The sequence below is a fragment of the Phaseolus vulgaris genome, chromosome 4 (genome assembly GCF_000499845.2).
Source record: "Phaseolus vulgaris cultivar G19833 chromosome 4, P. vulgaris v2.0, whole genome shotgun sequence".
NCBI classification, from domain to species: Eukaryota; Viridiplantae; Streptophyta; class Magnoliopsida; order Fabales; family Fabaceae; genus Phaseolus; species Phaseolus vulgaris.
In genome coordinates this window covers 18,950,693-18,973,207 of record NC_023756.2, presented here as the reverse complement: position 1 = coordinate 18,973,207, position 22,515 = coordinate 18,950,693, and the positions used below count along the sequence as shown (strand labels likewise).

The window sequence follows — 22,515 nt, the reverse complement described above, 5'->3', positions numbered from 1 at the left end:
CCCCACCCTAACTAATAACAAAACAAACCTAAGATTTTAAGAAAAAGTTACCCTACCTCTGTCATAGAACTATAATGTGGGTCACCAGATATTCCCTCTAGGGTCACCACATTCTGCAACTGTCTAAGTTGAGTGAATTTTGTGGTTAGTTCGCATTTTCCTACTCTCATGGGTTCTAAAAAACCCAATTAACCCACTTTCTCCCCACCTCATGGCCCACCCTTCACCAACACGAACACTCACTTCCCATATCCAGGAAAAAGTTTCACTGGGTTTGTGCACGAAGTGTAATGTGGGTCACCACATATTCCCTATAGGGTCACCATTTGATGATATTCTCTTAGTTGAGTGAATTTTGTGCCCACTTCACACTGCTCTAAACTCATGGCCTCTAAAGACCTCAATTAAACCACTTTGTCCCCAGCTCATGCCCCACTACAACCAAGACGAACACTCAATTCCCATTCCCAGAAAAAGTTTCCCTAGGTATGTGCAGGAAGTGAAGTGTGGGTGACAACATATTCCCTGTAGGGTCACCATTTGATTATATTCACTTAGTTGAATGAATTGTGTGCCCAGTTCACACTGGTCTACACTCATGGCCTCTAAACACTTCAATTAAACTACTTTGTTCCGACCTCATGCCCCACTACAACCAACATGAACACTCACTTTCCATTTTCAGAAAAAGTTTCCCCACATCATGCCCATCCGGACAAACATGAACACTCACTTCATATTTTCATAACAAGTTTCATTGGGTTTGTGCATGAAGTGTAAAGTGGGTCACCACATATTCCCTGAAGAGTCACTACATACTGTCACTCTCTAACTTGACTAAATTTTGTGGTTAATTCACAAGGTTCTACTCTCACAACCTCTAAATAACTCATTTAACCCACTTTCTCCCCACCTCGTGTCCCTTCCTAACCAACACGAACACAATTGACATTTCAAAAAAGAGTTCCCCAGTTAGGTCTGTGCAGGAATTGTAATGTGGGTCACCACATACTCCTATTAGGGTCACCACATACTGCAACCCTCTAAATTCAGTGAACATTGTGATTACTTCACACTATCCTACTTTGATGACCTATAAAAAACTGATTTAACCCACTTTCTCCCCACCTCGTGCCCCTCCCCAACCAACATCAACAATAACACTAACATTCTCTTTTTACCTTTCTTATCCATGTCAACATTACAGAATTTCCTTAAAAAATTTGGTACCTCATGAACCTAACATTCCAGACAATCACTATGCATTATTTATACACCAAGACACATATTTCCAACAACAATATTTTCCACACAAAAATCAAGTCATACTTCAGAACTATAACAAGTCATTTATCTTAACAGTTTGTGGAAAAAATCAGTTTTGACTCATACAAGGGTCACCACAGGACAAATAACAGGAATGACCCAACAACAAAAATCACACAACATCAAGGTTTCACTTAATAAACAAATGAAAAAAATAAATGTATTACCTTTGAAAAGAGGATGTCCAAGAGGAGAACACCGCCCAACCACCGTGAAAACAGGATGTTGAAGACGACACCGCCACCCAACCACCGTAAAAGGAGGATATCGAAAACGACACCACCGCCAAACCACCCTGAAAACACATGCACCTAGGATGACGACGAATGTCGTTGCACATAAAAGTTGCGGACAACTTCGAACAAATAGGTTGCGGAGAACTGGAAGACGATGTGGTGGAGAAGAAGAAACCTAAACTCAACCCCTTTCTTAAAACCTAATTTCACATTCTACCACACCCTAAACACTAAATGTTCAGATTTTGTCTAGTCCCACAATCCAAATAAAATAATATTTTTTTTACCACGTTGACAGTTGTATGGTGGAGCAACTTATTTAAAGTTGTCAAAAAATCAAGACTCTAGTAAAAGAAAGTGTTATATTTAAAATGTTACTAAATCTCAAAGAAAGGATAATTTTATGTGTCTATAAAGAAGGTGAGAAATCTTAGAAAACCTACAATTTTCAAGTTCTAGAATATCATAATGTCCATTTTTTTATCAGACACTAATTATATATATAAAAAAAAAAAGCTTACAATTATAGCAGTGCCCCTAACCACATTTCTGTTTTCCAGAATCACGAATAAACTTTGTTTTTCAGTAAGTTTAATTGTAATTTTTTCTATTTAGATCTTAAATAAAAATTCAAAAGTTTAGATACCATTAATATTTTGCAGGTAACTTTGTTATTTTATAAGTATTCTGCTTATCACAACTTAATTTGTCATATGTAGCAGAGTTATTTTTTATAAATATTGCATCTTGAAATGTAGTTACATATTATTTATGCGTCTGCATTTTTATTACGTGTCTTATTATTAAGAATGAAAAAAATACTAGATATTTATACTAACAAAAAAATGCATACGTTAATTTAAGTCTGTTGTTTAAAGAATGTCTGAGTCATTACTATATATTGTAAAAAAATTATAAAAAAACATAAATTATTTAAGATGTATCTTAAATTGTCTTCTCTACTTGTTTGATGTAAGAAATTCTAATATTGCACATCACTTTTACCTTTTATGATTGTATATTTTTCTTGTATGACTGAATATAGTTCATCAATTTTAATATTATTTAATATACTATAATTTGTTTGACTATTATTATTTTATTTTTTGTCAAAGTTTGTTATGTGTTTTATAATCTCTATATAAACATTTATCTTTCAAAAAATTGTGATACATGTCAATGTTGACGACTTCTCTTGTGGTATTCATCAATTAAAATGCTTATATTTTTCTTGCAACAATATTTCAATGATGTTGGCAATCAATGAAGGTTGTTGCATCTGGTTGGTTTTGCAAGCAACGTTGATTGGTTGTGAATAATTTACAAATAATTGAAGATCTATTGGAAAGATAGAAAAAAAAATACATTCTTTAAAATTAGTTCAATTAACTATAACAACATTTTATAGATTCTATTGGATTGTTTAAAATGAACATGTGTCAAGAATAATGTTTATAAGTAGTTTCGTAAATTACTATATTTTTAATCCATTTGGAATAAGATACTAATGAACTGACGATGATCAATAGACTAAAGATCAAACTGGTAGACAGTGTTTTTTTACCTTTTATTTATGTTTAATGACAATATTCTGCTTTTCTTAAAAATAGTGCCTAAAACTTAGTTGGACATTAATGGGCCTAAAATACTCTCATTCCATTGTAATTTGAAGTAATGACTATGTGATTTTTGTTATATTTTAATGAGTAAACAATTTGTTATGTGTTTTATAGTCTCTATATATTCAAATTAAAATGATAATTCCATATACACACCTATATGTGCTATTAGAAAACTTGTTTACATTCTTCCTCTAAGATCAAAAATGCAAAAATTTGAAACCAATTTACTTTTTAAAATTTTAAAATATTTTCCTTTTATCATTTTTCGGTTCTTTCAGGATTTATATGCATTAAAAAAACAACCCATTATAAAAAACACAAACCATTTAAAAAAACTCAAACCATTTAAAAAAACAAAAAATAAAATTAATGGGGATTTGCAGAACCCCTAAAAGTAACGAGGTTTGCAAAACCCCTTAAAGTAATGGAAGTTTGAATTTTGCAGAAGCCCTGGAAGTAATGGGGGTTTACAAAATCCCTAAAGTAACGAGAGCTTACAAAACCGTCGAAAAATAATTAATCTTCCAGGATTACTTAAAATCACCGATAATTCGTTAATGATGCTAGATCTTCAAAGAAAAACAAATCACAGATAATGCATAAGAATGAGTGCAACATAAAAGAAAAAAAAATATCTTCCTTTTTTTTATCTTGATTGTAATTATGACCCTCACTTACTTTTTTTTATCTTGATTGTAATTATGACCCTCACTTACCATTATTTAGTGAATTTGATTCCTCCATTATTTTTTACAAAATTTATACTAGTATAACTTTTATTATAGGCCACACTAAATATTTTTTATTTGATTACATTTTTAAAACTTATCATGAGACTGAAAGTCTCATTCTAAAAATAAATTTTAATATTTTGAAAAGAAATATTGATCGGTATATCAATTTTATAATTAAAAGGCTAAAATACAATTTTGATCCTCTATTTGAAATTTTATAATTTTGGTTTTAGGGTTTAGGGTTTATTTTCATTGTAAAATTAGTCTCCTAATTTTAAGAAGAATATAGTTATTTTAATGCAATCATCTAATTAAGACATTATTCTAATTTGACACATTCGATTATTTTACATTTTTAAGGTGATTACAATGATTTTATTAGTGACCTCCACACATACACTATTTTTCTTTTATTTTTTTTACATCAAATCCAATAGAATGAAAGAAAAAGAAAAAAAATTGATCTATACCTATATCTAAAGAGGATTCCCCTATTTAACTGTCATTTTATTTTATTTCAATTTTATCCTTATATTTATATTTTATTTTATTATTTATTATTTATTATTTTAAAAATATATGAGAGGAGATACTTGTCATTTTGTGAACCATTTTAATTTTATATCTCAAAAGGATAACAAAAGAGATAACACAAAGTGAGGTTGATTGAGAAACATTGTACAATTGCATATTTTTCTCTCGTTCATCTTCACTTTTATCCCCCAAACACCTTTTTCATTTTTTATTTTCATATTCAAAATTCAAAATATGAGAAATCGTAATTTTCTTTCAGAACCACGAAACCAACCAGTAAGTGTTGTTTTTCAATTATAAAGTATAAGATGGAAATATAATGTCTGAATTTACTTTTTTTTATTATTTATTTATACATGTCTTTGGCATTGTTCGATGACAATATTGTGATTATTGTGCTGACACAAGTAACGACACAAAATACACGAAGACAACAATTTAATCAAACTTATAACATAATATTAAAGAAAACAATAAAAAAAATAGTAGAATTTTGTTCATTGAATAAAAAATTGAAAGGTAGAAAAACGTACTTAAGGATATGAATGATTTGACTAAGTCTATCTGCGGGTCCAAGGTAAAGAAAAGATAAACATATTTCATTATATTTTTTTCTTTTGTATAAAATATTTTTCTTGATTAATGTTGATGGTGTTGGGTTTAATAGTGTCAAAGTTCAAGAGGGGGGGTGAATTGACCTTTTAAAGAGGGGGGGTTTAACACAGTTTACAGAAAATAAATCGATTTATGTGAAAATGAACAGATTTATTTAGGCACTGTTTTTGTTTGAAAAGTGTTTATACAGCAAGGTTAATCACAAGATTATGCAGATAGATGTTCCAGATGCACACACACTGATATTAGATTGAAAACAGTGAAACACAAAAACAACAAACCTTAATATCAAATAATGTGATTTAGGTTCAGTTAAGGGCTTGACAATTAGTGAGGCAATCTATCACACTCAACCTGTTTTATTAGCCTTTAACAGATTATCAGTGTTCTTATTGAAACCAGACAGTTTTCCAGAAATTAAGAACAGTATGCACAGCGCCCAGAAAGAACAGATTTATTTTCAATTGAACAGATTTATTTCTTTGCTGTTTTATCAATTATGCAGAAACGAAATTGCAGAGAGTGAGAGAGAATGAACACACGCAGTTATACTGGTTCACTCAACTGAGCTAGATCCAGTCTTCACCAAAACCAGGTGGAAATCACTAAAACACAGTACAACCAAGTACAATTCCCACTGTTCTTGAAACCTACAAGAACTTAGGTACTCTTGTTGAAAAAACCTATTTCAGCTCACACACACTCTCCAAGAAAACCTATCAAGAAGAGTGTTCAACCAAACTATTACAAGAAATGAGAAGTGAAACGACTACACCTGATTGAGGATACAAAGATCTGCCTTAAACCAGTAGGCAAGATTGTTAGAACAGTAGCAACACCTCACACCAAGCTTTTGGAACCAAACCAAGAACAAGCACTTTGTGATTTTTGAAATCTTTGAAGAACAAATGCTAATCCTTTGTAAACTCTTAATTCTCTGCTGTCAAAACTTGTTTTTGCTAATGTATGAACGAACGTTTAAACTCAGAAACAAGTTTTCATTTTATAGAAAACTAACTTATAACAAAATTTTGAAAATCAGTTAAAGCTGTTATAAAATGAACAGATTGAAAATAAAATGAACAGATTTATTTTCAAAAGCAGTTAGAGAATTTGTTAAGTGAGGAGACTTAGTCAACCATTCTGGTGCTGAGATAAAACTAAAAATCGTTTAAGCTTGACATGGCACCAGATACAAAAAGAATCTATTCATTTACAGATTAACAGATTTATTTTTCAAAACGAAAATAGAAAAGCTTAACTGTTTGAAACACAGTCGTTTTGAAAGATAGAAGACTTAGTCAAAATACATGATGCACAAACTCTAATTTTCACAAGACTTAGCCAAGGCATCAGTGTAAAAATGAATATGTTTATTTAGAAAAGAACGGATTTATTTTTATGCAGTAAACGTGTTTTTTGTAAAACATGTGAAAAACAGTTTAAGAAAACTTATGTTTGTTCTTATCACATGGCCAGTGGTTATGAGGTGAGTTACTCAGCAAAAAGCCTACTCTTAAATAACCTCTAAGCACTACCTAAGACACACTTAAAGCAAAGCAAAATACAAATGAAATGTACATAGAAGTCTTCATCAAACACAATCTTGAAGGAGCAGCAACCATCTTCAACAGATGGAACAATTGATGATGACTTTTTCGTTTATTGTTTAATGGTGTCACATGTGTTGTAATGATACAAATAAAAAATGCGAACACACAGGCGTTAATAATAATATAAGTAAAAATTAAAAATTACTTTTTTAAATTTTTTATATATAGATTTTGGTGTAGTCCTCTATATTTGTTTGTATTTGTTTTTTTTTTAATAACATTTTTTTCATGTTATCATAGATAATTGTTGTTATTTGATAGATAATTGTTGTTATTTGATGTATCTATTTAGTTTATATGTTTTTATAAGAGAGTTTTTATATATAAAAAAAAGTGTAATTAAGGTATGAGACTAAAGTAAGCCAACCTTAATATTCTAAATTTCAAAACCTTAATTTCAACTATGGGCTTAAAAATCATTAATTTTTGGAAAATTACAAGACTAAATATTTTTATTTTAAAATAAGAAGACAGAATTGCGATTCAAAGTAACAAAAAAGAATAAACTATATTTTAGTCTAATAAAAGAATAAAAAATAATCACTAGTTTTCTATAAAAGCAATTATTTGTGTAGTTCAAAATAATTAGGGTTTAGTGAGACAGTGGCGAGGCAGTGTAGCCGCAAAAGTTTGATAGTTGAAGAGAGAAGTTAGCATTTGCAGGGTTTTAGGGTTAGGGTATTCTCAAATTGCAAGAACATGGGTTTCAACATTCAACCCTATGGGATTCAATCCATGCTCAAGGAAGGCCACAAACACCTTTCTGGTCTCGATGAGGCCGTTCTCAAGAACATCGACGCCTGCAAACAACTTTCCACTATCACTCGAACTTCCCTTGGCCCCAATGGTATGTGGGTATGTGTACGTTTTCATGTTTGTTGATCTATCGTTTATTCCTTATGCAGTACTAAGAGTAAATGTAATGTGCTTGGAAGTTTGAGGAGTGATAAAATAATGAGTAGTTTTTTTTTATCTTTATTAAGGGAATTTTTCATTTTGGGTTCTGGGAAAGTTCGTGTATGAATCTGTTGGTGATTGGTGTTTACAGAAGGAAGGGTTTGTCTGGATAGTTTTAGATTGTTTGTAATCGTTTGTTTGATCTGCTTTAGGTATGGATAAGATGGTTATAAATCACTTAGACAACCTATTTTGTCACGAATGACTCAGCGACACTTGTGAACGAACTTGAAGTTCAGCATCCTGCTGCTAAGCTTTTGGTTTTGGCTGGGAAGTCTCAACAAGAGGAGACTGGGGATTGAGCTAACGTTACTATTTCCCTTTGCTAGGGAGCTCCTGCAGGGTGCTGAGTAACCTAAGGTGTTGAAAATTGATGCTGTTGGGGTTGTAAAGCAAGCAAAGAAGGCAAAGGTGAGGTTTCTATGTGTTGAATTTTTTTGGTTTTATTGATAATGAGATCCTTCACAACACAATTTGACATCGTTGTGTCACTTTAACTCTCTGTTTCGTTTACTGTAACTCATATTCTTCATTTATTTTCTGCGCACGATTCCAAATTCATCAACCTTCGAAAGCACTCTAAACAAACAACATATCATTTTATCCATTTGCAAGATCACTTCCTGAACCTGCCTCTTTGAGTAGCCTTATGAAAACTCCAACTTTCATACGCGGCTTAGTTAGGAGGCGCACAGTAATCGGATCCGAATTCGCGTTTGGATCCCTTCAGAGAAAGGCCTTTTGAAGGGACTCTTTGTCTTTCTTATCAATTGTTCCTCAAGCAGCTTTTCACATTTTTTTTCAATAAATCAATTATTTTATTTTGACTTTTTTGTTATTGTTTTGAATCTGCCTTCAGAATATCCAAACGATGAACAAGTGTCGTATGGTCCAGACAGAGGCACATATAAAATATATAAAATGTTGAAATGGTTCGATTATTCGAATAGATTTGAGGGTATGAACCGCTGTCTCGCATGTTCCTTCCCTCCTTATATTTCGATATTAACATTTTTTATGATTTATATGTATAAAGCCTCCATCAGAAAGCTGAAGGAACTCAAACTGTGTGTCTTTCGGTTCGCAAGGAGGCTAAGAGCCAAAGGGTTTCCACCCACCGGGTCCTTTGAAGGAAATGAACAGTTTTTTGTATCCCTGTTCGTTTCTCATCTAAGATTCCGACATTTTTTTTGCATATCCTTTGCCCATTACAAATTATCAAAGATTACATTTTCTTATTTCTTAAATTTGCATTGCATTTACCTAATATATATGAATATTCAAAGAAGAAATGCAAATGATTTTGAACATTGCTAGAAATACCTCTTGAACTAATAATTATTTTTTGATGATTGAAAGGGTCGTTGGTTAGAGTGGCAACAACTCTTGAAGATTCAGTTAGCCTTTTCTCCAGAGAGATGCATATAGCAGCTAGCCTTTTCTTCTGGTATTTATTTCTTCCATAGGACTATGAGAAGAGAGCCTCAGTAACCCCAATGCAAGTGTATGTGGAAAGGCTGAAAGGAATACCTGCCTTTCAATTTAGTCTTTCTTACACATTACGAAGTTCATCTATGTTAATCTCATTAGATCAATGTTTTTATTGGCATATTTAGTCAACAAACCTTAAAAGAGTTCATAGTTCAATTAAAATTGAAATAATTAAAAACTAATTAATGTCATAAATCTTAACAGTTGATAATAAATATTAAAAAATTTATTTGGAAAATAGTCAAAATTAATTTTTATGTGTACTTTTATATAATAATATATCACATGATGTTGTTAAATTTGGAAGATTAGCATATTGTTAAAAGATTTGGAATAGTCTACAATTTTCAAGTTTAATCTACAAATGGAAGATTATTTAAAATACCTGGATCCTCATGAAATATAATCATAATTAAATATACTCCGGATTTCACATTTTGTGGAATGGTCGACAATAGATAAACTAGTTGTCATTTATTCAGACATGGTAATTTTTACAATTTTTTAATCATTTCACAACTTTTTATAAATGTAATAAAAAATTTACTAAGAATGTATTTGAAAAAAAAAATTAAATTGATTTTTTATATAAGATTATGCTCTATGGGGCCCTAAATAGCTTAAGGAAGTCTCGATCAACCTTGAAAGAATTCTTCATGTCTAAGGGAAATGAAGTTTTGTGAAACTTTTGCATTGTAACTCCCTATTAATCAACCATGAATTTGAAGCAATCATGTAACGCCCAATCATAGGTGCAAAATGCATCTAAAGCTATGATTTCAATTCTCTTCCAATGGAAGTTTTGTGAACAATTAAAAATGTATTTTTCAAGTTCTCAATCATGACAAAAACACATGGCCAACAAGGGAGAATAAAATAACGAGATTAGTTAGTCCATTTAAAAATTATGGATGTTCATAAATTACATATAATTGGAAGGGGCAGTGAATCCAGCTAACAAAGTCTCTAAACCAACTCAACATGCATCACCCTCACCATTTTCTTAAATTATCCACACTTTCAAAATACCTAAACAACAAATAAACTACAAAATGAATCACTGCAAAACTTTGCAGAAATAATTAAATAGAAACAACTACTTATTATATGCTATTATTGTTAAAACATATAAAATCTAACAAGTAATAATACTTAAGGTTGCCCGACAAAAGCATTGTTAATTCATGAAAGCGCAATCCTAAATTTTCACTAAGCACAAAATTATTTTGTGATAAACAAACTATTTTTATGATGAAAATATGTATATTTATTTGAAGATGAGAATATAATTTATTCTAATAAATAGTATAAGTTTTTTTGTTTTTTTTTTATAAAAAACTTTCATGTTAGGAATCACTATTCTACTTGACATCTCAGTGACACCTCAAGTAACAACAATCATTTACCATCATATGAAAAAAATATTATTAAAAAAAAATACAAAAATATGGGGGGACTAGACCAAAACTCTTATGTTAACAAAAATGATGCATAGATAGACTATACCTATTAATAAATAATTCTAAGAACAGACTAGATGGAAGTCTATTATACCAATGAAAGGATTCTCTATGAATAAATCATAAATTAGCCAACTTATTAGCACACGCATTCCCTTCATGAAAAATATGAGTAACCCTAAACCTGATTTTTTCAGACAAGTATTTCACCGATTACGAAGCATCCAAGGAATATTTGTCCTAGTAGTAAACGCAACACAAATCAAGGCAGAGTCACATTCCAGCCAAATATTAGTAAGACCCAACTTTTGAGTTTCCTCCAAAGCATATATAACTCCATAAAATCCAGTAACCAAAGCAGTTCGAACGTCAAGAAATGCAGAGAAAGCTCCAATAAACTCCCCCATACTCCCACGAAAAATACTTCCACAAGCGGCAAGACCTAGATAACCCCTAGAGCCCCATCAATGTTAATTTAACCCACAACCTGGTGAAGGAAACTCTCATCTAACAGGAAGAGGACGTAGAACTTTACCAGTACGAGTGTTAATACCAAAAACCTTGAGCACATTGAAATCGAACATATCATTCTTCATTGAAGCTTTAGACAAATTAAATCTTTAATAACCAAAATAGCCCTAGAAACCTCAATCTTATCCTGAAAACGAGCATAATTCTTCATACGCCATATCATCCAAATAGGAAAAGATTATCACAACTAGCTTAATCAATTTAACCAACGGACTACCATCACTCTTAATAAAAGAAAGAAGATCAATAAATAGTACAAGTTTATAAAAGTTAACCTTCATCAAATTATTCATAAATATATAGTTTTATATTTTTAAGATGTATAATTTTGAGTTAAAAATTATATTTAAGATCTTTTTGTCTAAAGAATGTATTTAAATTATAATATATAAATATAAATTAATACTTATTTTACCAGTCCATTTTATAGGATTAAATCCGAACTTGTTCTCACAAGATTAATTACTATATAAAGGATTAATTATTTTACATAATCTCATTTAATTTCAATTTTTATAGTTTAATTGTTCATAAACAATGTATTGTTTATTTGATTATTTTGTTTTGTGTTTCATTTTTATTAATGTTTCTATTCGATTTTCAATTTTAAAACTCATTCAAAACCCCATTTTTAATTTGCAGAAGAAAGATTATCAAATAATAGAGTGAATTAGCATGTCTTATCGATATAGGTTTATCTCTATATTAAATTTGAATGAGGAACTTAGTTTTATTTGAGAAACTTAATGTGAGAAGACTTTCATCATACATCAAGCTATTGGATATTGGGATGTTAAGTAAAAAATTAAAAAAAAAAAGAAATTAATGTTGCAGAAAGCACATTAATGCATCATTCACAATTAAGTTCACCAAATATAACAAAGACATTCAAGTGAGCTAAATTTGTTCAACAGCCAGAAATGGATTTACATTGACTGCACTAATCTTTAGAACTGCTTCCTTAGAAGCTTCAAAGAGAACATTGTTCGTGTTCACTTAACAAACTATAAGAAATTGCATAAACTTTGTATGCAACAAAAGACATTATTCCTCTTTATTGAACAATCCTGTCATTTGTGAATCACTAAACTAATAATTTATTTTTTCTTAGCCAGGAATGATTATTTGAAAAAGAATACTTGGTTATCTTAATTTTTTTTTTTTTATTAATTTTAGTCATCACTTTAAAGCTTGAAATGTTTAAGGGGTTATTTTTTTTCTATTATTTTCAACCAACATTCTATCACCTTAATTAATAGCTTTGTTAGTGGTGTTAAGTTGTCTTCTAATTTAACTTAACATGATTTTGTGTTTATTTTGCTATTAAGAATGGGTGTGCTACTCTATAGGGTTAAACATGAAACCAAATGAATTTGGTATTTCATTGAACCTAAAAACTAATTTCTTACATGGAAAATATAATAGATATAAACAACCCTCGTGTCAACTCCACAGCCAACCCCTTTTGAAAATCTTTTCACAAAAGGTATATATTTGTAAATTGATACGATTATGTGTGAGTGTCACATTTAATTGGAATTCAATAATCAAATGAAACGATATTTTAATCCCTCAAGACTCTAATGACCCAATTATTGGACTTGAAAATAGGGGTAAGCCATACATCTTGAAGATGATATAGTTGTCGATTTTTAGGATGATGTTGTTGATAAAGATGTATTGTGTGTTCATAGCTTTTTTTTGCATGAGTGTGCGTTTGTGAGTCTTACACATAAGGTAATCACAATATCATGGTAACTAATCACTCAAATCATAGCCTTATTAGAAATGTTATAAAATATAATTGAAATGGTTTAAAATAATTTCAAAGTGTTTTTCAAATGAATTAATCGATTAGGTTGAAGTAGTAATATATGGTCCCTAAAATGTTTGTAAAAGGTTTTAAATGTGTTTTAATGGATTAAGGTTTTATGTAATTGATTAATTTGTTCTTAATATATTTTTTGAACTGGATAATCGGTTATCAATTTTGATAATGGATTAAAATAAAGAACATACAAATGTGTTTTTAGCTGATCTATGAGAATAATTGATTAACACATTTAAGTAAATAATTAAATATTCAAATTTATTCTAAAAAATATCGAAGAATAGAATAATCAATTAATTGAGAATATAATTAATTAAAATAGTGTATTTTTATTAATTTTTTTTTTAGAATAGTCAATTAACAACTTAAAACAATTGACTAAATGTATCAAAGAGACTTTTTACTAAGTTTTGAAATCTTATAAATCGAACAATGTGAAACTATTGGGTGTACCGGAACAAGTCTCCCAGTCGAGGTTTAAGGGGAACGGATTCCCTCCAATCGAGGTCTAAAGGGAACGAATTCCCCCCAACCGAGGGCTCAAGGAACGAGGGTTCATATTTGGAACCACTTTTTCCTTGAGGGACAAGGACTCGTCAACCGAAACACCTTTTAAGGACAATACAATGACAAAACTCCAAACTCCAAAGCAAAAAATATCTCAAATGCAATGATTGACCTTAGTAATATTATCTCAATGACTTGAGGTCAGAGCAACAACAACAATATTATGATATTATAAGCATGGATGAAGTTGAGTCATTTTCTAACATTTGATCATTTGTCAATGTTAATTTTCATTTGTATGGAGTCTTACACTTTCTTTTATTAAGAACTTTGAATTGGAATTTGGTAGTTGATTTTCATGACTTTTTTGTGGTATTTGTATTATAGTACTGCTATTATGTTGTGAAATAATTGATAAATGAACTATTAGTGTTAATTGTCATTCTTTTAGGGTTGTAACATTGGTTAGACCATAACTATTTTGACTTTGACTACTCAAGGTTGTGCGCGAGATTATGTTGTGAAATAATTGATAAATGAACTAGTGGTGTTGGATTGTCATTCTTATAGGATTGTAACATGGGTTGGACCATAACTATTTCAACATTAAGCACTCAAGGTTGTGCGAGTGTAAGTCAAACTTGCATCCCATGCAAGGTTATTTATGGTTAGCACGCTCTTGTAGTGACGTTGACAAGTCAAGGCTTTTTGGTGGAGTGCATGTGTCACTGTTATGCATGCAATGATTCTCCAATCACCCAATGCATGCTAGATTCATATTTCATCTAAGGTTACCTATAGTTAGCACGTCTTTCTATGGACGTTGACAAGTCATGATTGTGATAATGTGAGTATGTGTCCTTTTTGACATGGTATAGAGGCACCTCAACCACCTAATGCATGCCAAGCTTACATCCAATTTGAGATCACTTAAAGGTGTGTTACCTATTTTTGAATGTTGTATATGAAGTTCATGCATCTTTATCAGTATTTGAAACCTTAGATTCTAAACCAAAATTTATTTTCTCTATTTGCAAAATCACTTCTTGAACGTGCCTCTTTGAGTAGTTCCATGAAAACACCCAATTTCTCAAGCGACTTAGTTAGGAGGCACACATTAATTAGATTCAAATTTGTGTTTGATCTGTTCATATAAATGCCTTTTGAAGGACTCTTTAAGTTTCTTATTAGTTATTCCTCAAGTAGTTTTTCACATTTTTTCAATCAATCAAATATTTTATTTTTATTTTTTGTTATTTTTTAATTTGCCTCTAGAATTACTTAATGACGAACAAATATCGTTTAGCTAAAATAGACGTTCATATCATATATATCAAATGTTGAAATCGTTCGATTATTCGAATAGATTTGAGGGTTTGGAACGTGGTCTTGCAAGTTCCTTACCAAGTTATATTTTGATATTCACATTATTCCTTACCTAGATGTCCTACCTCCTAATTCTCCTAAATCGTCCACAAATAAAAACTCACCCCCCATTTAAACCCAACCTTCAACATCACATCAACAATCATAGTCACCTATACTGATATTGTATACCTCAACCTAATAGGACTTTAACCTTAATTGTTCAAACTCTATTACATTTGAACAACTAGCTCAACCCCCAAACACTTTACCTTATCCTACACCCATCAGGTCTAAGGTTATGAAGCCCTTTCTGATGCAATTTTTCTTGAATGTTTCATGGGGGTTGATGGAAGGTAACGAAAGACTTGTAGATTTGTGGAGGAAGCACCGAAAGATCGTGGAAGTTCTTGGTTTGGGTATGAGTTTTACAAAGGGCAAGGACCAAGGAAGAAGTTAAGCCAACTTCCTTGAGTTTCTAAGAATGCAAGAAGCATCATAGAAGAGAGACTTGGATAAGTGTGCTGAGAATTTTAGAACCACAATTTCATATATCAATCAAGTCTAAAAATTACAAGAGATAAGTATTTTATTTATAATAGAGACTCCTAAAAAGGATAATTGGTTCTCAAAATAATTTCCACTCCTAACATGTCATGTGGCAATTATATGTATAGAAAACTCTCTATTCCTAGCTTGCCATGTGGCAATCCTATTTACAAGAAGCTCTCTATTCATAGTTTGTCAAGTGTCTTTGAGTGATTTGGAGAGTCGTGGAAGGAGGCGCCTAGCTTCTTAAGGAGCTTAAAGAGTCAACATGTAAAGAAAGAGGCGTCCAAGGTAGTCTTGTTTGGAGAGAAATATATTCTTATTCTAAAGTTGGCTAAGAAATACAAAGCCAGAAAATGCTATTCAACTATTTACATTTTATGTAAAAATAAGACATATTATTTCTGAATTCTTCCAAGTTGAACCTCAGCTTTTAGCTTAGAAGAATGGTGACTTTAGCAAGGATGGTCATCCATCACTTTGACTTGATAATATCCTCACTAGAATCACCTACCGCCCCACCTTCCATAAACTTTCAATATTTTCACCCCAAAATCCAACACATGGCCTTTTCAACCATCCTCAACCTTCCAACCTTCACCTACAAACCTTAGCATACCAAACGATGTTATTGTCATGCTAGAACCCTCTAACATGGCAACAACCAATATATCCCCCTAACCATTCTAGACTTACGAGTCTAACCAAACCTCACCTAGTCACATACAAGTTAGCTAAAATAGTCAAGCTAGCCGATTCTTTGTGACTATGGCCCATGGATCAAACACTAAGGTCTTTATCACCATTGACTGATGGATTATGTCCTTCTTTAGACAACCTGATAAACAATGGCAACATTATGATTTAGCCATTTGTCAAGGATCATATCTTTTCATTCCTCCTACTCTAAAGAGGTTTAAGGACATAGAGTTCAATATGCATCTTGATATCATTTGTTTGTTTACTTGCTCTCAACACATATTCATTAATGACTTCACCACCATGTTTCTTTAGGAGCCTGATTTTGCCTTCTGAGAATTTGTTCAACGCATTCCACATGGTGTCACTAGTCGTTATAATTTTCATCAGACATCGTTTGCTGAGACCAAGCCTTTTTTGGAGCACGATGTTTAAGCTATTGTTTCACATAAATGCTTAACGGGGGATTTATTAAAGGGAAATATAATCTTCCTTTTGGATTGGCATAAAACGGCTACAAAGTCATTCCCTCTTCACATGGATGAAATAGAAGCTATCAAATTGGAAGTAGAAAAGATCTTAGATATGCATATGAGTGTTTCCATTAATCCTCTTAAGAAAGTTGTTTATTGATAAGTGTCGTAATTCAATATTATTTCATATTAAAAGATAGGCACTTATGGATTTTTATTGATAAAATAGCTATAATTCAACCCCTAATTTAGGAATTTAAACCTTTTTACATATTTTAAATTGTAAGATGAATGTGAACAACTTATTTCCAAATTTGTGTTAATTTTAGGATTCTATGGGAAAATGAAGATGAAAAGGCTAAAGGAGAATGAATAAGATAAAAAGACAAAGTTGGAACATTGGAATCTCGTCCAAAACTCGCCCAAACTCGCCTAAGCAAGATCACTCCAAAGGAACTTACCCAAGCGAGTTCACTCCAGTGAAGTTGGGTTTTTTCTCATCAAACTCGATTAAGCAAGTAATAACTCGCTTAAGCGAGATATCACTTAGCTCAAACCCAATTAGGTTAAATAGAAGGCATGGGGCATAAGCCTAAACATTATTGGGAGAATAGAGAGAGATAGAAAACCTTAGAGGAAATGATCGTTAAGGAGAAACATCCTGGATCTTCTTTTCTTGCTTTCCATACTTGTAATGGCCAACATGAGTGACTAATTCTTTCCTTTGGGATTGAGAGTAATTTGTTCAAACTTTTATGTATTGAGGTGATATTTATCTATAATATTCAGTTTTTGATTGATGATTGGTGTTATCATTTTATTCTCAAAGCTTGAATTATTCATGTTTTAATCCTTAGATTTGATTGGAAAGTATTTCTAAACATCTGACCTAAATGATAATGCTTAAAATATTTGAATGCTAGGAATATATTTGAAATGTTAATTGTTTTATAACATATGTTCGTAATGATAAGGAATTTTTATAAATATGCAAAAAATCAATATTTAAGAGACTCTCTTAATAATTTTGTATGCGTGGAATCGATATGAAGGATTTTTATATGTGCATCAATATCAATCAAGATTTAATATTACATGCTTTTAAAAAATACAGACGAGTGAGAAGGATGAACCTCAATCTCAATTTTTCCAATTGACTCATACAAATCTTTTACTTTGCCTTATTTAATTTCTTGCAAATTCACAAATAGACAACCTATCAACAAACTTTTACACATTTTCTTATATTTAGTGAATACTATACATGAGATTTTAGAATTGTTCCTTGTGGGTTCGATATCCTCTATAGGGACAAAATATTATTTCTGACTCGGTACGTTTTCCGTAAAATAGTCATCATTGATCAAGTCCCTAAAGTAGTTATCTCTTAGTCTCTTGAAGTTGCTTAGGAGAATTCCTTCAGAAGGCTTTACAAATAATAAGAACCACAAAGCCTCTCGGCAAGAGTCTAAAGAACATGCATAAGTCTCTCAACTCTTGGATATAGTGTTTTCTCCAAAACCAATTTCATCTTCTTGTGTTGCTCAAGCAATTCCATACGCAATATTCAACATAATGTAATTGATAATCCAATAAGCTTTTCAAAGTGAAAGAGAAGTCGTCCAACAACGATTAAGAGATATGAAGGAAAGATAGAATCAAAGGCTAGAACAAGGTGCTCAATCCTCTGTCACCCAAATCCAAAACTCTTTTGTTGAAATACTAAATTAGCTAAGAGCCCCCTAACCCTTCCACCACCTCCTCAACAACCCCCTCAACCTCTATAACAACCATGATGATTTCTTTATAACAACTTGTGTCAGACGTGCTCAGACCCGACCCTAGCACTTAAGCCTACTATCCAGGTCTGCATAATTTAAATGGTCAACTTGTCCCAAATAAGAACAGGGTCCAATGGCTCCAAAGGGAGTCGATCCTAACAGTTGGCAAACACATTAGTTTTTTTATATAGCTTATAGTTTTTGTCACCATAAAAAATGGAGAGATTGTTAAGACATTAGATGGTTTGATTACTTTTAAACAATCTAAAACCTCACTAAACGATCTTATGTATATAAATAATTTATGAGATTTTAATGATAACAAACATTATAAAATATAAAATGTTTACTAAACGAAGTATTTTCATGTGTAAAAGTAAGAAAGAATGTTATTATTGTGTTGGTGTTTAACATATTAGACCGTCTTATTGTCTTTAACGCATTAAAGAGTCTATCAAAATAAACTTGAATCTTATTAAATATTTAGAATCAAATATTTACTTCTAACATTTTAAATATATAAGTTTAGAAAGAATTTGAATCCTAATGTTAAAATGAATTTTTTCATAAAGAAGTTTTTTAATTATATAATGATGATTAATATTTATTTATTATAATGACAAAGAGTGTAGTGAACAAGAGAGAACAACCGATAAAATGTGAACTAAGAGGAAGAAATAGAATTAGATTTTCTAAATTTGTTTTTATATATATCCGATGAGGTGGAGTAGGAAATCAGAGTGGTGCAAAAAGCAATTATTAGATTATCCATTGGATCCAAATAAGAACAACCCCCTAAATAAATAAAAAAATGAAACGGAGGGTAATGAGGTGAATAGAATCCGAAAACCTTCATTTTAAAATCACATAAGAAGAAACCCTAAATCTCAAACAAAAAAAGTGCATTTATTTTCCATTTCTTTATTATGAGTATTGTTCTTCACCTATTCTCTGCACATGATTTCACCTATTGTTTCAATCCCTAACACGTTCCTCTTCGACGACTGCGCAGAGTATGCGACAGCTGTGGCAGAGTGATATGAGGAGAGTGATCTAAAGGTGCGTTACCTGTGTTTTAAGTTTTGTGTATGAATTAGGATTTCTTCTTTGTCAATGTTTGAATACCTTCAATTTTAAATGACAGAGAAGAAACCCTAATTTCTAAACCAAAATTTGTTTTCTCTGTTGGCAAAATCACTTCCTGAACGTGCTTCTTTGAGTAGCCTTATGAAAACACCAATTTCATACGCGGCTTAGTTAGGAAGCGCACAATAATCGGATCCAAATTCGCGTTTGGATCCGTTCAGAGAAAGGCCATTTGAAGGGACTCTTTGCGTTTCTTATCAATTATTCCGCAACCAGCCTTTCACATTTTTTTTCAATTGTTATATTTTTAATTTATATTTATTATTAATGTTCTACTAGTTTATGTGATAATAATAATTCATAGGTAGATAAAAAGTGAGTCTGAATGAAAAGCCTCCACCAGAAAGCCGATGGAACTTGGAAATGTTAGGTCTTTCGGTTCGCATGGAGGCTTAGAGATAAAGGGTTTGACCCCATGGATCTTTTGAAAGAAATGAACAAATTTATTTTATTCTCTTCTTTTCTCATCTAAGATTCCACATGCTCTTTTTTGTATCTTTTTGTTCATTAATATTTGTTTGCCAATTTTTTTCTTATTTCGTTAATTTTTATTGCATTTTAATAATTATAAAAAATATTTTTCGTATTTGTCTCGTTATTTTTTATTAACCCGGTTATTTTTAACGTAAAAATATATAATAAACCGTCTATTTTGAAATTTTATTTAATCTAATATATCAATATTTTAACGTTGGTAGAAACACCTTGAGACTTAATATGAAATTTTATACCCTTGAGGCCTAATATGAATTTTATAGGTTTAATATATTTTTGGTCCAGTATTTATCGTAATTACTAATATGAATTTATATGTTTAATATAATACATAATGCCATGACATATGTAGACTTTTTTTTCCCTCAACCATACTGATTTTGATTTTGATTTCTTATTTTTTATAAAGAAATCAAATGCAAAATCATTATTCCAACACCTACCCGTTTTAAACATTTTCATACAATTATAAAGAATCTTAAGTTGAATAGTGTAAATTAAATATGTTAGAAATTTTTTGCTTTGATAATTGATGCCATTTCTTATCAACTATAAATGTAGGTCATAACTAGCTACACAAAACATCCAACCAATTGTATACTGATCTGGTCAAGTATCATGGTTTTGGTGAGTAATGACCAAATCATCATTGAGGTTGATCAATTCATACCCCTATCAATTCTAATAAACTCCATTCTATGTGTGTTTGTTCTAGATGATTTTAAGTTATATAATGTTGATTTTTGTTATCAGTGTCTAGTGTATATGAATAAAATTAGGAATTCATATCATTATATCCATATTGAAGACGACGAATAAAATTAGGAATTCATATAGTTATATCCATATTGAAGACGATGATGATGTACAATGTGTCATTGGTTTTATTGGTTTTAGAAATTATATGAACTTCATACCAGTTTTGACATTTGAATTTATGATTTATGGAATAAATTACTTCCAACATGTGGGACAGCATTGAAAAACATTCAATTGAACGAGGAATAAGTTAGTGTATGTTCATAGTTGGTTTTGTTTTTAAAACCATTATTAACCCTTTATTGATGTTGTTATTATTTTGTACGTTTGTTATTGTATGGGTTTTAAAAATAAAAGTTGAAAATTGTCATAGAATTTGACCCATCAGTAACTAATCCTTATAACATTTAGTTATTGAATAATTAAAAGTCAAAATTATAATTTTTAGAAACTGGATTTTTATCACCTTTTAAACGACCTTATTCTGATTTTGTTCATTACCATTGGAAAAAAATACTATGAAAATTCGACTCTTTGGAAACCAAATTCTAAAAGTATTTATTTTTTTGCAAATAAGAAATCCTAATATCTGAATTCTAGCCATGGCACAAATTAATACTATTATAGAAAATAAAGTGTGCAAATGCTGCTACAGTGGTGCTATAGTGAGAAATAATACTCAAATCAGGCTATTGAGGAAAAAAATCACATGTAAAGTCTGCTTTTTAGATAATTATAAAAGAAAATAGGTACTAGGAAATCAAGCCCTAGCTAGAACCATGATACACTTTTTATTAATATTGTGCAATATAATAAAGTTTTAAGTGAAATTAATTATGTAACAATAATAATACTGTTATTATTAGTCTTTAATGTTAATAACACAAATAAAATAAAGAGGATAATAAAAAATTGTAATTCATTATAAAATCCTTAGAGGATGTTCTCGAGATAAGGTATCTTTTACGAAATAAACAAGATTTAATAAATAAATTATATAATAGTATTTTTTTCTAATATGAAGTTTGATATTACCAAATACTCCGTATAATTTTAAAATATTCTGAATAATATTTTAATTTCCTACTTTGTAATAGTATTTTAGATTATGATCTAATATTTCCATAATCTATAGAGTATCATAAAACTTCTAAAAATTTAATTAAACAAAACAAATTTGTAGTATGGCCAGAAAGATGCAAGTAATCCAATTCAAAATATCTTCAATATTAAGAAGTATTGAATTTGTTGAGAAATTCCCAAATGAAATAAAAAATAAAAAGAAGATTTATATGCTGTTAGATATTGTTAGGCACACTTCTCGACACAACAAAAGAATCACCCATTCTATTTGTAACTAAAGAACAATGTGACTTAATTATGTTTCTTGAACTAGAATTGTTCATATTGGATTAAGACTTTGGACAACTTCTTATATCTATTTTTTGTTCTACCGTTACTATTTTTTTTTTCTTCCATTTCAATCATATACTATCCTCTGAACATATTGGTAATTTTTGTTTTATACATTGAAGATATTTCTAATTTTGGCAGCTTTTATTTACATAATTGGGATTCTATTTTGGAAATTCTTAGTTCATGATGGATTATATGATTGTTCATTTCTTCATCACTTTTACATATTCTACCTTTTCTTTATCTTTCAAGAGATCAAAAACGAAAGAAAAGTTAAAGTATAAAATCTGAAGAAAGAAACTTACAAGAGGAATTATCGTGCTTTATAATTTCAAAGAATTTCTAGAGTTTTAGATACAAATTTTAATAGGAAAA

The 22,515-nt window shown here is 30.6% G+C and overlaps 2 long non-coding RNA genes and 3 other non-coding genes across 6 annotated transcripts; all 5 read left to right on the top strand.

The window, feature by feature from the left end:
* Positions 1–7,262: 7,262 nt before the first annotated feature.
* On the top strand, positions 7,263–9,232 carry LOC137837386 (uncharacterized). 2 transcript variants are annotated; one of them, XR_011085448.1, is made up of 3 exons: positions 7,263–7,527; positions 7,790–8,048; positions 8,997–9,232. It is a non-coding gene; the product is annotated as an uncharacterized lncRNA (long non-coding RNA). The 2 variants fall into 2 exon arrangements; XR_011085447.1 differs by having other exon boundaries at positions 7,264–7,535.
* Positions 8,307–8,434, top strand: LOC137838970 (small nucleolar RNA U19). The gene has a single exon (XR_011085576.1). It is a non-coding gene; the product is annotated as a small nucleolar RNA U19 (small nucleolar RNA).
* Positions 9,233–14,549: 5,317 nt separating the features above from the next.
* Positions 14,550–14,675, top strand: LOC137838922 (small nucleolar RNA U19). Its single transcript, XR_011085563.1, has one exon. It is a non-coding gene; the product is annotated as a small nucleolar RNA U19 (small nucleolar RNA).
* A 4,483-nt stretch (positions 14,676–19,158) lies between these two features.
* LOC137837384 (uncharacterized) lies at positions 19,159–20,953 on the top strand. The gene is made up of 2 exons (XR_011085446.1): positions 19,159–19,383; positions 20,527–20,953. It is a non-coding gene; the product is annotated as an uncharacterized lncRNA (long non-coding RNA).
* LOC137838921 (small nucleolar RNA U19) lies at positions 19,571–19,698 on the top strand. The gene has a single exon (XR_011085562.1). It is a non-coding gene; the product is annotated as a small nucleolar RNA U19 (small nucleolar RNA).
* Positions 20,954–22,515: the final 1,562 nt, after the last annotated feature.